This window comes from Quercus suber, unplaced genomic scaffold, assembly GCF_002906115.3.
Source record: "Quercus suber isolate HL8 unplaced genomic scaffold, Cork oak 2.0 scaffold_1205, whole genome shotgun sequence".
NCBI lineage: Eukaryota > Viridiplantae > Streptophyta > Magnoliopsida > Fagales > Fagaceae > Quercus > Quercus suber.
This window is the reverse complement of record NW_027070601.1, coordinates 1-5,680: the sequence shown is the minus strand read 5'-3', so window position 1 is coordinate 5,680 and position 5,680 is coordinate 1. Positions and strand designations below refer to the sequence as shown.

Sequence of the window (5,680 nt, the reverse complement as noted above, 5' to 3'; positions counted from 1 at the left end):
TACGCTTATTCCCCAACTTTACACTCCATATTATTAGCCAACATAATAAAACCTTTTCACCTGATTATATATATATAAGTAAAAAAAAAAGAGCAAGTAGAGGGTCCTCATCAAAATCTCATACAAAAACCATTGGCTTTTTTCTCATAGATGGAGTCTAAAATTATGAAATATAATTAAGGAATGCTAAATTTTAAGAAGAAAACCAAAAAACACCTTAAAGTTCACCTAAGTTTTTGTTTCTCAAAAACACCTCTGTATGGGGATAGCAGGTTGAGCCGCTTGCATTGTAGTGTGTATATATTATATATATCTTAATAACTATACTTCTAAACATTTGAACGGCTACTGGCTTTCTGACCTCGGAGAGCTATATATCACTACAGTGTATACCACATTGTCGCAGCAATTTGGTCACAAGAGTGAGTAGTTGACTGACTATAAGCTGCTGAACTCTTTGTTTTGTTCCGTTTTGTTTTATTTATTATTATTTTTTAAACAAATATAAGCTCCTGCCCTCAATACTGAATCACTTCTTAATAACATGACCAGCTGCTTCTGAAATTTTGTGAACTTGGTTAGATTGAGTTTTTCATTGAAAAATTAGCTTCTTTTTTAATTTTAAAATCTGCATTGGTTGGTTCTGTTTCCATTTTCAAAGGTCTCTGTGTGTTTGTGTGTGTGGAGTAATTGTGTACCTTATTTTGCTTGTCCTTGAATTAAAAAATGAACTTTGCGGCAAGCCTTATTGCTGATTGACTGTCATGGTATATTCACATAAAGAAGTATAAACAGGCTGATTAAAATTTTTTGTTAGCTGCCATTACTTTTGATCCATATTTTGCCTCTATTTTTGGAAGACGCTCTCAATTTCTTTATTTTGCCAATATAAGATGACGAGGGTATGTCTAGAGATTCAATAAGTCTAACGACACAACAAATTTCACAACATTTCTCTCAACTACTAAATGGCAAGTTGTGATTTGTGTACAATAAAAGTGATGTTTTTCGTGGTTTTTGTGAAATTTGTTGCATATGTAGCATTGAGAAAACCTCTCTCTCTCTAGCCCTTTCACAACCTGGCAAAAGGAGTGTACAATGGTTGGTCTTTGAATTGCATGTTGGTCTATGAGAGGTTAAGTCTTCCGTCTTCAAGTCTCATACTTTCAATGCATTTCAGAGCTTCGTTAATATATGCATTTTGTGGGTTGCTTTCATTCAGGAGTGGCTGTATAATTAACATGCGCAACTAGTCAGTAAATCAATATCAAAATTATTCTAGGCTGCTGCTATGACAACCACCAGGGTCTATGTAGTGTAAGTATCTCCCTCCCTGCTTCTTGCTCCCTGCTCCTCTGTCTCTCAGATACACTACTACACACACCTGCAAATTGTCATATGCAAGGATGAGTTCAGTAGTAAAATTTCTCCTCCTTCTCTCTTCTGCCTTGAACGATAACTTGGAACATTAATTTTCACCCCCTAGGTATTACTCCTTACATGGACATGTTGAGACTATGGCTAGGGAAGTTCAGCGAGGAGCTAATGCAGTTCAACACGGAGCTAATGCAGTTCAAGGTGTTGAAGCAACACTTTGGCAGGTAAATATGGCTAAGATTGCGTACTTTAAAAAAAGAGAGTGGGGTGGGGGCTTCTACTATTTTGTACCAAGTTTTGTTTGACTTGATTGGTACCGTACAGGTACCTGAGACACTTTCCAACACAATATTGCAAAAGGTGAAGGCCCTCCAAGAGCAAATGATGTGGCAGAGATCAGGCCAGAGCAACTTTTGGAGGCTGATGGATTTCTGGTTGGATTTCCTTCTCGTTTTGGCATGATGGCATCCCAGTTCAAGGCCTTCTTTGATGCCACCCATGAGTTGTGGGCATCCCAAGCACTTGCTGGCAAACCTGCTGGAGTCTTCTGGAGCACTGGTTTTCATGGGGGAGGTCGGGAGCTTACTGCGTGAGTTCCTTACTTTTTACTTCTCCTTTGGAAACATTTTTTTTTAGCTATATAAACTTATATGCTTATGAATCTGATAAAGGAATGTCTTCAGAAATTATCGTTTCTCCTCTGGAAACTATTCTTACCAGTTATAAATTGAGGATTAGGACCTCAAATTTGGGGATACCTAGCTTATGTCTGTCCTCCTATGATCAGGGGCGTAGCTACGTGTAAGGCTGGGGGCCATGGCCCCCCCAAAATTTTGAATTTTTTAAAAATATATATATATATATAAATTTTTTTTTAAAATTTAGTCTAAAAAATAAGAGTTGGGCCCTCCAAATATTTGATTTAGTCCAATGATGCTCTTAAAAAAAAGAATTTGTCTAATAATTATAGAGACATAACATTATTTTTCACAATTTTATTTTTTTATTGTAAAATATGCTCTTATATCTGTTAAATATTTGATAAAGTTTGGCACTAAACATATTTGAATCTGTATCTTTTTCAACCAGTTATGTGGCAATTAACAAGTCATTGACTCATTAAAAAAATAATGTCACTAAAACTATACATGAAATGTCTTTTTAGTTACTACATAATAGGTTAGAGCAAGATAGCATCAAATATGTTTGAAACTTAACTTATTCTTCCAAGTTTTGGATCATTTATGTTTTTAAAAATTTCATTAGTTCAATTGAAAGATTTTTTACTTTAGTATAAAATTTGATAATTTGTATCGAAAATGAAATTTTTTAAGAATTTCACTATATAAAAATAGTAAAAACGAATTTTATTTTATGAAAAATCGCTACCAAACATAATTTTGATTAAAATTACTAAGCTCTTTTTGTTTTTGTTTGGTGTGTGTATATATAACTTATCAAATAAAAAAGTGTGTTTATATAATAAAAAAGCGTGTGTATAAGTGTATGTGGGAGTTGTCTTAATAAATATATTAGAATTGCAACTTGGCCCCCCCCAAACGAAAATTCCTGGCTCCGCCCCTGCCTATGATCCAATTACATAAAAACTAAATAATATCCACCTTAAGCAAATGTTACCAGTGGTTTTGGCATAATTTCATGAATAGAGTTGAGGTGCAGGATGAGTTCCGAACCGACAGAATGCAGTTTTTATCTTTGAAGGTTAATAATCTTCTCTGCACACGTTTTTAATGTTTGTCCAATCCTCCCATCATTATGTATAATCTACCATTCTCCCTTTTTCAAAGTTAAAAATTCTGAATGAATAATATTGTATATTACAATTAACAACATATACAAGAGTGGCTTTATATAATAGACTAGTGTGTTGTATCATTATGTGTGCTGAGCAAAATAAGTAAAGTGGGCTTAAAGCCCACTAGCCTATTACACATTAACAATCCAAATTTGATGAAATTGAGCCCAAAATTGGAATCTACTTGAAAAACTCAAGGTAGGTCCTCTTGAAAATTTTTGACTTTATCAAAAGTCAAGCAAAAAAAAGTTAATAGTGGTCAAGTAAAAAGTCACTGGTCAACAAGTCAAAAGTCTAATTAATAGTATACTTATGTGACATGATTATGTGGCAAAGCTGATGTGGTAATGATATTATGTTTCGAATACTGAATGGATAATATTGTATTTTATAAGTAATAACATATACAACGGTGGCTTTATATAGTAAGTTAGTGTGCTGTATAAGTATGTATGTTAAGCAAGATAAGTAAAGGGGGGCATGTTTTCTATATAAAAAAAAAAAAAAAAGTAAAAAGTAAAGTGGGCTTAAAACCCGCAAGCCTATTACACGATAACAGTCAAGGTATACGTTTATGCCATTATGTGGCTTGGTATTTGGTATTTCATTCTTTCCCTTTTTATCTCTTGTTTACAGTCTGACAACTATAACACAGTTAGCACATCATGGTATGCTATTTGTCCCTCTTGGCTATACCTTTGGAAGCGGCATGTTTGAGATGAATGAGGTGAAAGGTGGCTCTGCTTATGGTGCTGGAACTTTTGCGGCAGATGGATCTCGTCAACCTACAGAACTAGAACTCCAGAAGGCCTTTTACCAGGGTAGATATATCGCTGAGATAACAAAGAAGCTGAAAAATCAGCCCTTTCATCATAAGGGATACGTATTCAAGATGATGTAAAATTCTTTCAATGTAAAGAATTAAGAAGAAATAAGTACACTTCACATTCACAAACCGAAACACAAAGTTCGTTAGGATTTTCTTATCTTCCTATTTAATGATTGCATTTCCATGTTGTGTTCAGTATGTAATTAATTAGCAGCAAATCTAGAACTAGAAGCTACCATGTATCCATTCATGCGAAGTAAATTGAACTCTAGGCTCTAGCCCGCCGTGCCATTGATCATGCAATGTCTTCATTTGTAGAAAATTGATCGAGATTTTATATATCCACCTGTAAAATCTTTTATATATTATTGTTAAGAACAGTGCTAGAGATACAAATTTTTTTACAAAATTTTTTACAAACTACTAATGTAGTAAATTTTTTTACAAACTACTAATGTGATGAGTGATTATTAGTAAATGAAAAAACGATGTTAATAGTGGGTTTAGATGAAAACCAATAAAAAATTAACCATATCAATAGTTTGTAAAAAATATTGTAAAATAGTTTGTGGCCGTAGAGTTTCTCTATTGTTAAATGACACTCTCTAAATAGAACTGGGAACAATTTTCTTAAAGAGTGAGAGTAAATAATTACATAGTAGTTCAACTCTGTTATTTTTATAGTCCAAAACAGAAGGTAAGAGTAAAAAAATTATCAATAACAAATTCAGTTAGCCGTTACCTAGAGCTAAAGGAAATGTAACAAACTCCACAAATCCTAAACTCTAACCAATCACCCAATCTAAGTCTAACTAACTGACTGTCTTAATCTCACGTGTTACACATGTGAATCACTTAAGTCTTGGGACACTGTTTCATATAGAGCCATGTTTATTCCACACAACTGCCAAATATAACTGAATTTGTGGCTTTAAGTGACAATTTCAAGTTTGAAAACTTAAAGATGTGTGTTTAAATATCACTTATTTTGCTGAAACTAAAAAATTATTGCTAAAAATACTGTAGATAAAAGTAAAAATGAATTAAAATAGTATAGTGAGACCTATAAATAGTGCCAAAAAGTGCAGTGAGACCTATAAATAGTAGCAAAAATAAGTTAAATAGTGAAATAATTTTAATTTTTAATCCTAATCCAAATGCACACTAGAAGTCATGTACGACTTTAGTTTTTTTGGCCATGTGTGGAATAGGTTTTTCCCTTTCATTAGTAGTTTCATAAATATATGTACCCCTAAAGCGGAAAGGGCCTTTAATGAACGATCCTTTTTATCAAACGATGTTATTTGGTGTTCAAGACTTTTCTTCTTCCATTTAACAATTATAAAATTTCCTTTATAGCTCCATTTTGAGCAAAGGTTGAGTGGAGGTCTTTCATGTGTGAATGATTCCGGTCTTTGTAAAGAGGAAAGGAAATGCCGTTGTTTGTGAGATGAGGAGGTTTAATTGCGAAGTCTTGGATGAGAGCTAATCTTCACGTCTTTAAAAAAGCTTGTTATGATCCTAGTATTTCATATGAATTAAGTGTAGAGAATAAGTTACATCCGGAGCTGGCGTAAAAGACACCTTTTACGCCAGCCAATCAGCCAATCCTGGAGCGACATGTCAGCCAAAACATTTAAACTCAATACACCTTATTA

The 5,680-nt window shown here is 33.5% G+C and overlaps 1 pseudogene; it reads left to right on the top strand.

Annotated features, from left to right (window-relative positions):
* Positions 1-4,161, top strand: part of LOC112038859 (probable NAD(P)H dehydrogenase (quinone) FQR1-like 3) — an 11,195-nt pseudogene extending 7,034 nt beyond the window's left edge.
* Positions 4,162-5,680: the final 1,519 nt, after the last annotated feature.